Source organism: Rhinopithecus roxellana, chromosome 9 (genome assembly GCF_007565055.1).
Source record: "Rhinopithecus roxellana isolate Shanxi Qingling chromosome 9, ASM756505v1, whole genome shotgun sequence".
Classification (NCBI taxonomy): domain Eukaryota; kingdom Metazoa; phylum Chordata; class Mammalia; order Primates; family Cercopithecidae; genus Rhinopithecus; species Rhinopithecus roxellana.
The window spans coordinates 126,922,321-126,938,171 of NC_044557.1; the positions used below are offsets into that span (position 1 = coordinate 126,922,321).

Genomic DNA, 15,851 nt, shown 5'->3' on the forward strand with positions numbered 1-15,851 from the left:
TAAAGTTTTCTAATCAAGTAAAAGTTCTATCCAAAATATACACCAGTGGAGAATCCTGGAATGTTGATCTCGAATAGAATTTGAAGGTTCTGTAATTCAGTGGGTCATAGTCTCTCTTGGGTTCATGAATTGAGAATCTGATGTAAGCTATGAATCTTTTTCCTAGAAAAATGCATATTATTTTCTGATAATTTTACCTGTTCATGGACCTTCTGATGCCCATCATCAGACTCCAAATTAAGAATCCGATGTACATCTGTAATCCCAGCACTGTGGGAGACCAAGGCAGGTGGATCACTTGAGGTCAGGAGTTTGAGACCAGCCTGGCCAACATGGTGAAACATCATCTGTACTAAAAATACAAAAATTAGCCAGGCATGGTGGTGAGTACCTGTAGTCCCAGCTACACGGGGGGGCTGAGGCAGGAGAATTGCTTGAACCCGGAGGCGGAGGTTGCATTGAGCCAAGATCGCACCACTTCACTCCAGCCTGGACGACAGAGTGAGACTCCATCTACAAAAAAAAAAAAAAAGAGTCTGATGTAATTCAACTGCTTCCTTTTATAGTTGGTGGAATTGACAGTCATGGTGGCTATGCAACTTGCCCATGGCCACAGAGTGAGGGAGGGTAGAGATTTCACTGTAATTACAATGCGGCTTTTTCTATCGCTTGATTACGAAACTTCACCTAACTCAGATGATCAATGTGAGAGGTACCATTGCACCCGCTGTACCTCCTTACCCAGCCTTTGATGATACCTCAAATTCTCACATGTGGGGTCTTCTGGTAGCGTATTTGTATCACTTGGACAAGACATCAAGCACCATCTTCCATGCAAATGCCAGGTAAAGGCAAACTAGAGTATAATACGGGCCACTAGCCCAGACTCTTCTCTCAGGCTGAATTCCCTGTGGTGCTCTTGGTCTCTTTACCTGCTGTTAAGCTTGACCCCTACACACGTTTGCCTATTGTCCAATGATCAGCTCTACACAGGGGACGAGGGGTAGAGAAGTAGGGTGTTTATAAAAAGGGGGGGTGGGGCAGAAGAGTCTCTTTAACAGGATTAAAGTTAAGCAAAAACAGCATTTGCAGAACTTCATCTGCTTCAGTGTTTTGTTTTTTTTTCAGCTAGAAGTGAGAGTTCTGGAAATGTTTTGTACTGAAATACTAAGCAACCAGATTCCTGACATTGTTGAAATGTATTTAAAAATCCCCAATTTTATGAGTCTCATGCAATTAACTTGGAGAAACTGCACATGCTGGATAAGGATTGTGTTATGGCCAATAAGGAAGCACCGAGTGATATTCCAGGAAAGAGGGGGATTTCCTTGTGAACATACTTGCTCTCAATCATAAATTGAGATATAGAAATATAACATTAACTATTATAATATGTATATTTTTGCATGAATTTCTTTGGATATATAAGTTATTCTGATAAAGATCATATGTATTATAGGAAATTTGAAAAATAAAAAAGAAAGAAAAGAAAATTGCTGTAATTTCAGTAAGCAGAAGTAACAACTACTCATAATCTAAAGCATACATTTTCAGGGTTTTCCTTATGAATACATATTTACACACACATATATAATTACATATAGATTTATTTTATTTATCAAAGTGCGGTCATGTTTATATGAAGTACTGTAGTTTGATCTTTTCCACAAATATAACAGCATAAGTATTTTTAAAAGTTATTAAATTTTCTTGGAAAACAGTTTTTAATAGCTACATGGATTCCATCATATATCCATGTCAACATTTATTTAATCATTTGGAAATCCAGAGGGTTTTCAGTTTCTCCCTATATATCCTTGTGTGTAGAATTTTGGGTGCATCTCTATTTCTTTAGATTTAAAAAAAAATTTTCATAATTTTTAATTTAGTAGAGATGGGGTTTCTCCATGTTGGCCAGGCTGGTCTTGAACCCCTGGCCTCAAGTAATCCACCCACTTCAGCCTCCCAAAATGCTGGGATCACAGGTGTGAGCCACCATGCCTGGCCTTTTTAGAAAACTTTTTAATTTATCTCAGCTTTTTGGCTAGCAGAAATTTCTAAAAGCAAAATAATTCCCAAGAGTAGAACATTTTCTTAGGTTTTTGCTGTATATTATTAAATGTTCTCTATACCGTTCTACCAATTTGCACCTCTAGCTGCAGTATTTGATAGTGTTCCTTTTGCCTATTCTCTGATTAATATTGGATGTTTAACAATTGATTCCAACTTGACAGACTAAATATGGTATCCTATTTTAATTTGCATTAGTTTGATTACTCTGGAAAGTTAAACTCCTAAAGATACGTTTACTAGCTATTTGCATTTCTCCTAATGCAAATTGTTTTGACTATTTTTGTTTTATGGTACTCATCTTTTGCAAATTGATTGGTAGGAACTCCTTATATATTTTTACCATAAACCCTATGTCGTATGTACTGAAAATATTTTCTCTATCATTTTCTTTAACTTATGATGGCACTTTTTTTTTCTAATAAATCATGAAATGTCACCTGTGCCCCCAAGTTGCAAAGCTGTTGTAAAGCTGATTTGCTTTACAAGGGGACAGGTCTCAGCGTGTTTATCTGATGGGATGAATGGAATAAAACAGACACATGCAGGGTTTTAGGAATCAAAGCAGAAGTTTTGAAGCTGGAGTCCTTAGGTCCTCTGGTTTCTATCAGATATTCTCATTCGAATTATAAATGTTATACATTTTCCCTATAAATACCCCAATTTTAGTTTCAAAAGTGGTTCCAATAAAGGATCTGGTTGCTACTAAGCACAATACGTAATTAGCACGGTTAGTATCCTTATAGATGTGTTTCTTTTGAGACAGAGTCTCTCGCTCTGTTACCCAAGTTGGAGTGTAGTGAACCTCTGCCTCCCAGGCTCAGGCAATTCTCACGTCTCAGCCTCCCGAGTAGCTGGGGCTACAGGTGCCTGCCACCACACCCAGCTAACTTTTGTATTTTTTGTACAGATGGGATTTCGCTATGTTGCCTAGTCTGGGCTTGAACTCTTGAACTCGAGATCTACACACCTTGGCCTCTCAAAGTGCTGGGATTACAAGCATGGGCCACCATGACTGGCCCTTACAGATGCTCTTTAGATTAACTTTGAGCAAGATTAGATGGCTGGCTGTTATCAGAAAGGCTTCTGGTACATAACTGTATTCTTTTTTTTTTTTTTTTGAGATGGAGTCTTGCTCTGTCGCCCAGGCTGGAGTGCAGTGGCGCCATCTCAGCTCACTGCAAACTCCGCTTCACGGGTTCACACCATTCTCCTGCCTCAGCTTCCCAAGTAGCTGGGACTACAGGCGTCCGCCACTACGCCCAGCTAATTTTTTGTATTTTTAGTAGAGACAGGGTTTCACCGTGTTAGCCAGGATGGTCTCGATCTCCTGACCTTGTGATCCGCCCACCTCGGCCTCCCAAAGTGCTGGGATTACAGGCGTGAGCCACTGCGCCCGGCCCATAACTGTATTCTTACTCTATTTTTCTTCGTCTTCTTTCAGCGAGGCAAGCTTGGCCTGAAGTCTCTTTCTTGCTCTTACTGTACTTCCTTGAAAGTCTGCAAGAACCACACACATGAAAACATACTGTTTCTTGGTTAGAGGACTATCCACTTCTCACCCCGTCTGCTTTGATATAACAATTTTCTTTAATGGACTGTAACTTGTAAACTCACTTCCAGATAAAAATTTCTATGTTAAGATTCTTTGGGTTTTAAAGAAGAGAAACCAATTCAAAGGCACTCTAGCAAAAGTGGGAGATTTACTGTAAGTCTTGAAGGCAGGGAGAGGAGCTAGGATTCAAATATACCAGTCAAGAAAGCAAAATGTTGTTGGAAACCCAAGAAACGTGGCCTCTCATATTTGCCATCTTCTTTCTTGGTGGACAGGCTTTTCTCTGCTCCTAAGTCCCCTTAATAGTCTGGAGTTGGCTGCTCATGCTTCCAAATTTACCATCTAGGCCCAGAGAAAGACTGACTTTCCTTCTCTCAACCCCAAGTCCAAATTTCATGCTTTTTTTTTTTTTTGAGATGGAGTCTCTCTTGGTTGTCCAGGCTGGGGTGCAGTGGCGCAATCTCGGCTTACTGCAACCTCCGCCTCCTGAGTTCAAGTGATTCTCCTGTCTCGACCTCCTGAGTAGCTGGGATTACTACAGGCGCCAGCTACCATGCACAGCTAATTTTTTTGTATTTTAGTAGAGACGGGGTTTCACCGTGTTGCCCAGGCTGGTCTTGAACTCCTGACCTCAGGCAATCCACCCGCCTTGGCCTCCCAAAGTGCTAGGATTACAGGCGTGACCAAGTCCAAATTCCTAAGAAAGAGACTTTGGCCCCGTTTCAATTAAGCACCTACCTCAGGTCTAAGTATTCGAAGGCAAGGATGTGGGGTCACCTGCACAAATGGCTCCTGACAGCCCACTACTCGGGGAGACAGGGAGCAGTTCAAGAATCATTGTGAATTTACACAGATACAAAAAAGCTTTACATGGCACCAACTGTATTTTAAAAATCATGTCCTAGAATCCTTTGTCAGATTTAATGTTACACATGAAGATATTTAAAAATAAACTATCCATTTTAAGAACATCATCTGAAAGAAAGTGAACACTAAAATTGAAGAGGAAACCTGAATTTGATTCCAGTTAAATCCAGTTGCTCTGCAGAGACACAGCCTGTGACACAGTCACGATAAGCAGCAGGGACATATGATTATGTCCTAAGCTGCTAGGATAAGGCTTCTATAATTTTTCAAAATAATATTGGAGGATATTTTCATTTAATTGGCACAACATATTAAACTTGCTAATAAGAACTTATTAAAATAAGCCAAACTAAGAAAAATAATAATGAATTCAGTGTTCCAGACTAGAACAAAACCAAACCTCTAGTACATAAACTTAATATTCCAAGTATTGTTTTGAAAATATAAATTAAATGTTAACATCATTGTATTCAAGATCCACCAAGCCAATGGAACAATGGAACAATATTATCTTACAGAGAAAGGGAAGGGCTTCCTAAAATTGTTCTTTAATACCAGAGCAGCCACTGTAGTTAGGGGACAAAGAAACCAGACAGAGGGGTCTGTTGGCTATTTGCATCAAATCAGAGAATTTTGAAATAGACTGTATCTTGTGAACTTATCAGAGGACCACAGCTTTGGAAGAGCACCTTAATCAATAGTGGATACATGCTTTATGGTACGCTTTGAGGGAGAGAACAAAGATAGAAGTCTTCTTAATTAAGTTGTCTCCAGTCCAGGCAGTTTAGCCAGGGCCTTACATAAATATTTGTGGGGTTAGTAATGAACTTATGACCAATGGTGATGCTTACAGTATTATACACCATAGTCCCTTATGGCATTATTTCAAGGACTCTCACTATTTCATAGGATGACATTGAGAGTAGATAGAGAATTAGGTTTTCTTGTTTTGTTTTGCAGAAAAGTTTTTGCTATAAGAGTCATTGGTAGCAGAAATAAATGATAACTTTGGTTTTCCTGGCTTTTAGTAAATACATGGCCTCATAATGTTGATGAAAAAAGTCAAACTCTAAAATATTTGGGCCGGGCGCGGTGGCTCAAGCCTGTAATCCCAGCACTTTGGGAGGCCGAGACGGGCGGATCACGAGGTCAGGAGATGGAGACCATCCTGGCTAACACGGTGAAACCCCGTCTCTACTAAAAAATACAAAAAACTAGCCGGGCGAGGTGGCGGGCGCTTGTGGTCCCAGCTACTCGGGAGGCTGAGGCAGGAGAATGGCGTGAACCCGGGAGGCGGAGCTTGCAGTGAGCTGAGATCTGGCCACTGCACTCCAGCCTGGGCGACAGAGCGAGACTCCGTCTCAAAAAAAAAAAAAAAAAAAAAAAAAAAACAACTCTAAAATATTTGAAGAAATATTTTAATTGGATCCCAATATGAGTGACCATGGTCAGTGACACAGCCCTCAGGAGGTCCTGAGAACATGTGCCCTCGGTGTGGGGCACAGCTTGGTTTATACATTTTTGGGAGACATAAGACATCAATCAAACTCTTTTTTGTTTGTTTTTTTGAGACAGAGTTTCACTCTGTCGCCCATACTGGAGTGCAGTGGTACGATCTTGACTCACTGCAACCTCTGCCTCCCGGATTCAAGCGATTCTCCTGCCTCAGCCTCCAGAGTAACTGGGACTACAGGCACGTGCTACTAGGCCTGGCTAATTTTTGTAGTTTTAATAGAGATGAGGTTTCATCACGTTGGCCAGGCTGGTCTCAAACTCCTAACCTCAAATGATCAGCCCACCTCAGCCTCCCGAAGTGCTGGGATTACAGGCATGAGCCACCTCACCCAGCCAATCAAATACATTTAAGATGTATGTTGGTTTGGGTCAGAAAGGTGGGACAACTCAAAGTGGGGCTGGGGCTTCCAGGCTATAGGTAGATTTTAAATTTTTCTGGTTGACAATTTGTTGCGTGTATCTAAAGACCTGGGATCAATAGAAAGGAAATGTCTGGGTTAAAATAAAGGATTATGGTGACCAAAGTTTTCCCTGTGCAGAGGAAGGCATCAGGTAGCAGGCTTCACAGGGAATACACTGTAAATGTTTCTCACTGGACTTTAAAGGGTGCTAGACTCTTTCTTAGTTTATTCGCTCCTGGATCCAGAAAGAGGTCTGGAAAAATGGAAAAGGGATTCTCTGTAGAATGCAGATTTTTTCCCCACAAGAGACGACTGTGCAGGACAATTTCAAGGTATGGCAAGGAAATATATTTGGGGTTAAAATATTTTGATTTACTTCCTTGTTATGTGATGTTACGCCAGACTCAGGTTGGAAGGCAGGCCACATTATACAGGGTTAAATATAACCTCTCTGATGAGACTTGATGGTTTGTAGGCCATGACTCCCCAGGCTTAGGGTAGGAATTTGGGCAAGAAAAGAAAAAAAGTCAAAGTTTAGTCTGTCTTCAATAATAATATTAATAATAATAATAATAATATTAATAATAATTATACTCATTTAGTAGGACTTTTACATTTTCTTTTTTTTTTTTTTTTCCTCTTAGTTTTTTTTGAGACAGAGTCTCTCTGTGTTTCTTAGGCTGGAGTGCAGTGGCGTGATCTTGGCTGACTGCAACCTCCACCTCCCGGTTTCAAGCAATTCTTATGCCTCAACCTCCTGAGTAGCTGGGATTACAGGCTCTGGCCATCACGTCCAGCTAATTTTTGTATTTTTTGTAGAGACGAGATTTCGCCATGTTGGCCAGGCGGGTCTCGAACTCCTGACCTGAAGTGACTTACCCACCTTGGCCTCCCAAAGTGCTTAGATTACAGGCATGAGCCACCATGCTGGGCCAGACTTTATGTTTTCAATGCTACACTTTATAATATGTGTTATGTCATTGTCGATTTTTCTGAAATTTTGGAACTATGATGTTCAAAAAGGAGGGCGCAATATCCCTGGGTTGTTTTATGTAAAAAGTAGGTACTGGTACATTTAGTTTTTTTATTTTTTATTTTTTTTGAGACAGAGTCTCACTCTGTCCCCCGGGCTGGAGTGCAGTGGCCGGGCCTCAGCTCACTGCAAGCTCCGCCTCCCGGGTTCACGCCATTCTCCTGCCTCAGCCTCCCAAGTAGCTGGGACTACATGCGCCGCCACTGCGCCCGGCTAGTTTTTTGTATTTTTAGTAGAGACGGGGTTTCACCGTGTTGACCAGGATGGTCTCAATCTCCTGACCTTGTGATCCGCCCGTCTCGGCCTCCCAAAGTGCTGGGATTACAGGCTTGAGCTACCGCGCCCGGCCTAGTACATTTATTTTTAAACATGGAAAATATTTCAAAACCTTGTGGGTGGAAGCAAGGTCTTAAACCATTTGTCTCACTGTGACTGCATCTCATGATAGTTCAGACTGGTAACTGAAACTCCACTCCCAGGGCTACACAGCTTCTGTTCTGCACACACACAGTTGGAAGGTAGCATGGAAGACGAAAGCACCTGAGCTTCACTCACCATGCCTAGGAGCATGGTTGGGTCTGTGGAGAGCGATGCCTTGCTCTCCCTTTCACTGAGGCACCATACAGGCCCTGATAGGGTTTGACTGTGTCCCCACCCAAATCTCATCTTGAATTCCCACATGCTATGGGAGGGACCTGGTGGGAGGTAATTGAATCCCATACTGTTCTTGTGACAGTGAATAAGTCTCGTGATATCTGATGGTTTTATAAAGGGGAGTTCCCCTGCACAAGCTCTCTATTTTTGCCTACTGCGATCCATGTAAGACGTGACTTGCTCCTCCTTGCCTTCTGCCATGACGGTGAAGGCCTCCCCAGTCACGTGGAACTGTGAGTTCATTAAACCTCTTCTTCTTCCCAGTCTCAGGTACGTCTTTACCAGCAGCATGAAAACGGACTAATGCAGGCCCCTTTTGAAAAGCCCCACAATAGATTGCCCCCCCGGTCCAATGCTTGCAAGAAACACGAAGCGGGGAATGATAAGGGCATCCTCTCTGCAACCCATTCTCCTTCTTCCCTCCTCCTGGACATGCTTCATTTCAAAATGCCAAGTATGCTACAGTTAGCCTCATGTGTCATGACTATTTCACAGATGTTTTCCATTTATCTTTCACTGGACTAATTTTCCTTGTTTTTCTCAGAAAGAGCATGTTTGCTCCAGAATTGGGTGAGCAGTTGGGGGTTGGGAGGGGACACTGCTGCTTCAGGACCCCCAGGAGAAGTTCTGGAATTCTAGGTGACGTCGAGGCAAATCCTTTGGCTTGCAATGAAATGGCCTGGGTCCTGTGGAATATCTTCAGCTGAAAGTGCTTTCGACGGATGCTAAAAATACATTGCAGTTTATTTTCCCCAGTAGGGAGCATATGTGTTCCCACTTGACCTGGAAACACAAAGAGATCCAATGTTAAATGTAATGTTGCTCATTCCAAGATAAATGAGTTTTCTGGAGAGCAAGGGAAAGAAAAAACAACCGTCGTCTGGGTCTAGTTTTGCCTCTGCTCTCTGGAGGAGTCAGTGTCTTGAACACATACTTTATGCTCCATGCTTGTAGTTAAGTGGCAAGTCTCAGCCTTCTTAGCCATTGCTGATCGGAACTGGCTTGCTTTCAAATCAGATGGTGAGTCCAACGCAGATTTATTAAATTTGGGAAAGAGGGGTGAGGTATGTTTTAAATATTTTTTAAATAAAATTTTAAAAAATCCAAACAAAAGAGGTCAGATTCTTTGTACCTAATCTGAGCTTAATAAATTCATCTTCCATCTTTTTTCAAAAAATGAAGTCAAAATATGAAGTCTGAAACATCCTCTAACTGGAGTGTAGATTTACGGACATTGGTATTAAACCGTTTCTGTGTAAAACTAGCAAATTGAACAAACACAGCTGATCTACAACTAGCATAGACATTCTGTTGGTTTCCTGCGGTGACATTTAAGAATAGTTGTTAAGCCCAGTTTTTGTAGTTGGGGACACTTTGTTTAGAGCTTTGGATTGCCCAATATAATATTCTTCAATTTTGTAAGAGCTCAGTTCAATTTCTACTGAAGACTGGGTGGCAGCCCTGTCTCCAGCTGGTACCTCTTTCCCTCTTCTCTACAGCTTAAAATACACAGTCTGCTTCCAGTCAGTTAAGAACCGATTTTCTCCACTCTCCCAACCCCCCAAGAATTAGCACAGTGATTAAATACATGCATTTTACAGTCTGCCTTGTTTTGAGTGAATTTTGCCACTCAATAGCTCTGCTTTCATTTTTCTCCATCTGTAAATGAGACTAACGGAACCTACTATTCAGGGCTGTTGTGAAGATTAAATGAAATATTGCATGAAAAGAACACAGTGCAGTGCCTGGGTGCATAGAAAACTTTTAAGAGATGTTAGCTGTTATGACTGGTGATTATTCTGAGATTTCTCAGTGAGCAATGCCCAGTGGCAGGAGAGAATGCCATGATCACCAAGACTTTCTCTGGCAAAAATGTTTGATGTCAATTTTTAAGACTTTATTTCTAATTCCCTGCTTTGGATTTCAAAGGGATATCTCTTTCTGGTCGGGTGCAGTGGCTCATACCTGTAATCCCCAGCACGTTGGGAGGCTGAGGTGGGTGGATCACTTGAGGTCAGGAGTTCGAGACCAGCTTGGCCAACATGGTGAAATCCCGTCTCTACTAAAAATACCAAAATTAGCCAGGCTTGATGGTGTGTGCTTGTAGTACCAGCTAGTAGGTAGGCTGAGGCAGGAGAATCGCTTGAACCGGGGAGGCAGATATTGCAATGAACCTAGATCACGGCACTGCACTCCAGCCTGGCCAACAGAGCGAGATTCTGTCTCAAATAAATAAATACATAAATAAATAAATATCTCTTCCTTTTCCTCTTTCTGTTTTTCCCTTGACTTTTTCCATTTCTGTCTCCTCCAAAGACAAGCCAAGAAGGGTGTGGCCTAATTAAAATCACACAGGTAAGATTTTCTTGGTTACCTTTAGCCACATAGGAGGAAGCATTGTTGTTGCTGTCATTTATTTAAAGCAAAATGTGATCTAAAATTACAAGAAAGGAGAAATGTGGGAAGCCCTTGCCCCTTTTCATGACACAGGCAGCATATCCTCAGCTTCTCCAGACTTCAAGGAGAAAACTCAGTTCATTTTCGAAAACTCAGTTCATTTTCTCATGAGATGTTGTAACCCAGCCCTGGGTCTCATTTGCGTGGAAGGGTTAAGCAATTGCCGACTTTTCTTTCAAGACTAGACAGGTAGTTTTCATACTCCAAAGTCCGCTGGAACCTCCAGCCTGTGAATATCCTGTCTTCTAAGGTAGTGAACAGCTAGGTAAATGAAATCAGAACCAAAGTCTACATCAGAACTAAAGCAGCTGAAAAAGTGTTACATTTCCTGGAAGCTGTGCTTTCTGAACTCCTGAGGGTAAAGGGAGAGTAAGTTAAAGGGTTTGTTTTAAAGACCAAGTCAGTTAACAAATTGTACTAGCTTCCTAGGATTACCCCAATTTTAAGAACAGAACGTCTCCTATCCTGAGAAACCCCTCAGTCTTGTGCATATTAGAACATTTTGTCACCTTAAAATCAAGACTTGATTAAATTGTGATAGATAAAATTAAAATTCAATGGAAAAGAGCACTCATATGATTTTCAAAATGCATCTTTAATAGAAATAGAATAATATAAATATAAGTGGAAAAAGCACTGACTAAATGTCCTCCTAAGAAGCCATCGTTATCTGGGCAAATCCTGGCCACTCTGCCCATGTGGTTACAGTGCTTCCTTTGGCAGCACTTATTCTAACTGCAAACTTGATCCCTAGAAGGAAATAATTAGCCTTTACAGGGACTCTTTTTGAAAACTCAAACCTTAAAGTGACACCAAATATCCTATAGGCCAAGAAAGGAGAAAGTTTCCAAAGGAAGTTGTTTAACATTTTCAGTGATGGGAGGTCAAGAAAGGAGAAAGGGGGAATTGACATTTTAGACGGAAAGGCTGATGGCATGGTGGGGATGGAAACCAGTTTCTTGTATTGGTCCAAGGAGGGAGCCAGGGGAGAGGAGTCAAACTAGCATAGACCAATTATGGAAGATATTTGACAGAGAAAGGAAGTAAAGTAGTCAGACAGTAGCTAGGGCATTAGCAAGGTCGAGAGAAATCCATCAAGATGGAAGAAGGTTGATTGAATATGCTGAAGACAGAGCAAAAGAAACCAGGATGAAAGCTTACTTGGGGCTTGTTGATAGAGCAAAGGACAGGAACAAAGTACTCTTGCCCACCTCCATTCAGATTTTTTTTTTTTTTTTTTTTTTTTTTTTTTTTTGAGACACAGTCTCGCTCTGTTGCCCAGGCTGGAGTGCAGTGGCATGATCTTGGCTCACTGCGACCTCCGCCTCCTGGGTTCAAGCAATCCTCCTGCCTCAGCCTCCTGAGTAGCTGGTATTACAGGAGTGTACCACCACGTCTGGCTAGTTTGTTTGTTTATTTATTTATTTATTTTTGTATTTTTAGTAAAGACGGGGGTGTCACCATGTTGGCCAGGCTGGTCTTGAACTCCTGACCTCAAGTGATCTGCCCACCTCTACCTCCCAAAGCGTTGCAATTACAGGCGTGAGCCAGCACACATGGTCAATCCAGACTGTTCTTGACAAAAAGACACTTATCTGGAGCATCTGGGATTCTCCCCTCTAAACAGCCATGTTTTAAGGCCTCACTCAATACACAACCTCTTTTCATGTAATCTCCACTCTCCTAAATGACTCTGCCCTTGCAGAGAGGCTCTAGATTCTGGGAGAAAGTCAATGTTCATGGAATGTTCTGGCTATCATAAGGCAGCAACGAAAGAGAAAACAATCTAAGAGTCAGAAAACGATACATTAAAAGGCTTAACCTGAAAAGGTTTTGGAAAGTTTACAGATTAGCTCCATGACACTGGATAGACCTCTAAGGCAAGAAAACTTAGAATAGAGTTCCACTTCTCCAAACAATGTTGTTGTTGTTTTTGCTTTTAGAAAAACCCTACCATTCACAGGGCCACGCTTATCCTTTGTAGGGCCTGGGGAAAGGGTGCACGTGAAGGCCCACATGCCACATGCCTACATATCTAAATGTGTCACATCACTCTGACAGATGTGGCACACTCACACTCCTCGCCCTAGCCTGGGTTTCATCCAGCACAGAGAGAAACTTTGTGGGCACACAGCTGAGGTTAAGCTCCTGCACAACCCCCAGGCCCAGGAATGCCCACCTCAACAACTTCTTCTGAATGACTATGGGAGACTCTCCATAGTCCCCATCTAGGCTTGATGCTATTTGCATTGGGAATTCAGGGTCCTGTGTGTTCTAGAAGGTGGAGGGGATATACCCCGTTGGCCCATCAGAAACTTAAGCACAAGGGGTACAGCATGGTGAGAGGAGGTCCAGGTTAGGTGCCCATGGCAGGAATCCTTGCCTGGGTTGATACTTGGGAGGATCACTTGGGCACAGGAGTTTGAGACCAGCCCGGGTAACATAACCAGACCCTGCCTCAGTGAAAAAACAAAAAAGATGATACTTTCATGAATCATTTCTTTCTTTTTTTTTTTCTTTCCGAGATGGAGTCTTGCTCTGTTGCCCAGGCTGGAGTGCAGTGGCATGATCTTGGCTCACTGTGACCTCTGCCTCCCGGGTCCAAGTGATTCTCCTGCCTCAGCCTCCTGCGTAGCTGGGACTACAGGCAGGCGCCCACCACTACGCCCAGCTAATTTTTGTATTTTTAGTAGAGACGAGGTTTCACCATGTTGGCCAGGCTGGTCTCGAACTCCCGACCTCATGATCCACCCACCTTGGCCTCCCAAACTGCTGGGATTACAGGTGTGAGCCACTGCACCCAGACCATGAATCATTTCTATAGTTCTTTACGAAGCAGTTTCTTTGAAAGAGGAAAGTACAAAGAAAAAAATTTTTAAAGCTATATGGAACACAATATCTTTTCATAGAGTTTTCTTTTATCATTATCTTTTATCATTTAACTTTCTAGTTTTTAGCATACTGACTTTCTTTTGTTGTGTTGTGTTGTATTTTGAGACAGTCTCACTCTGTTTCCCAGGCTGGAGTGCAGTGGTACAGTCTTGGCTCACTGCAGCCTCCACTTCCCAGGCTCAAGTGATCTTCCCACCTCAGCCTCCTGAGTAGCTGGGACTACAGGTGTGAGCCACCATGCCCTACTCATTTTTGTAATTTTTGTAGAGGTGACGTCTTGCCTTGTTGCACAGGCTGGTCTCGAACTCCTGAGCTCAAATGATCTGCTCGCTTCAGTCCTCTGGAAGTGCTGGGATTACAGGCATATGCCCCTGTGCCCGTCCACATGCTGACTTTCAAATAACTCATAGACAAGAATTCTTACAAGGGTTCCTACCATACTGACTGCAGCAGCTGACAGGCTCACAAAGAATTGTCCCCCTCAGCAGACTTATTCACACCAGGCTTTGGGGTTTCAGTGTGGGCTGAGGCCCTAGCACAGGGTCCTATCCAGTTCTTTTTATCAGATAAAGCAAATTATAGATGATCTCCTGACAAAGGAAGAGTACAGTTTTCCAAGGACATTTAAAATGGAAGTATAAGCTGGTCAGGGTGGCTTATGCCTATAATCCCAGCTACTCAGGAGGCAGAGGCAAGAGGACTGCTTGAGCCCAGGAGTTTGAGTCCAGTCTGGGCAACAAGGCAAGACCGCATCTCCAAAAAAAAAAAAAAAAAAAAAAGAAAGAAAGTAAAGTATAATTTTCTTTAGAGACAAAGTTTCACTCTGTCACCCAGGCTGAAGTGCAGTGGTGTGATCTTGGCTCACTGCAACCTCCGCCTTCTGGTTTCAAGCAACTCTCGTGCCTCAGCCTCCTGAGTAGCTGGGGGAGCTACAGGTGCACACCACCACGCCTGGTTAATTTTTGTATTTTTAGTAGAGACAGGGTTTTCACATGTTGGCCAGGCTGGTCTCGAGCTCCCAACCTCAAGTGATCCACCACCTCAGGCTCCCAAAGTGCTGAGATTACAGGCATGAGCCACCATGTCTGGCCATTTTTCTTTTTTAAAATAATTTTTTAAATAAAAATATTATTTAAAAAATGAACACCATGAATTGCATGTCATCTTTGCACAGGGGCCATGCTTAATCCTTTCTATATTATTCCAATTTTAGTATATGTGCGGCTGAAGCAAGCACAATTTTCATTTTTTCAATTGATTCCAGCTTCTGCAGAAGGAAGTATAATTTTCTGATGGCTTCTAAAGAGGAAGAGTTAGCAGTTACTGAGATATAATCATGTAAGGTGGTGTAGGATGGCGATGTGATGCCTACTCGTCTCCTTACCCGGGCTGAGTTCAAATTCGTGTTAGAAGGAGCTGCAGGATGGAGAATTTGGGGTCTGGCTCAAGAACAGTGTGAGTAGAGGTGATAATCACAGGGAATACCTTCCACATGGGGAGTTAGCAGTCCTGCCTCTACCTTGCTGGCTGATTGAGAAGTCACTTTGAGCCCATTTCCTCCTCTGTGGAGGAAAAAAAAGGTCAGCCTAGATAAAACAGAATATTGCTTGTACATTTCTGACTGTCTCTGGGAGGGAGTGTGTGGGTAGGGCTACCCTGAGCCATTTGAACTCTCGGGAAGTCCTTCAGAGTGAACACAGATCAGCTCTGCTGTTCACTTACTCACATTTCATCTGTGGTGTCAGAGCCTTGGGACCCAGAACTGGGGAACATCCTCCAGTTACAGCATGTAGTGCCTGCAGCCTGATAACCATCACTGGGGTGGATTTCCAGCCTCAGATGTTCAGGTGCTCTCTTTGGAAACACAAACTTCTCACGTTACTGCACCAAATATGGGTACCCAAATGATAGCCACAGCGCATGTCGGGTAGAGCTGCAGTGGGTCAAGTGGTGCCTTTAATCAATTAAATGCAGTTTTCGGTCCCTGAAAACTATTTGCTTCCTTACCAACCAACCTGAAGGGAATGATGGGGGTGACATTTGGAGTATTGGTGGGTTTCCAGGCTTTCATAAGTTCGGGAGAAATTATTGACTTAGCATAGATGTGAGCTCAAAGAAACATTTCCTAACAGCAAGAAAAGTAAGCATTACAGCTGAAAAATGGACTGTGAGTGTTTCCTGAAACAGCTGTTTTCTTGAATCCACAGAACAACATGTACTGCATTACTGGGGATATAGTATTTGTTTCACAGGGTTGTTGTGAAGATAAATGGGATACCCCAGATAAAACACCTTGTGTCCCCGCCATCTTAACAACCCTCCTTTAGGCTGGCGGGCCACCTGCTCAAAAGCCTTCCTCAGGGGGGTTAAAACCTGTGTTTTAGTAGGTTTGATACGGGTGGGCTGA

The 15,851-nt window shown here is 42.6% G+C and overlaps 1 non-coding gene across 1 annotated transcript; it reads right to left on the reverse strand.

Moving 5' to 3' along the window:
- Positions 1-14,578: 14,578 nt before the first annotated feature.
- LOC115899772 lies at positions 14,579-14,681 on the reverse strand. Its single transcript, XR_004059379.1, has one exon. It is a non-coding gene; the product is annotated as a U6 spliceosomal RNA (small nuclear RNA).
- Positions 14,682-15,851: the final 1,170 nt, after the last annotated feature.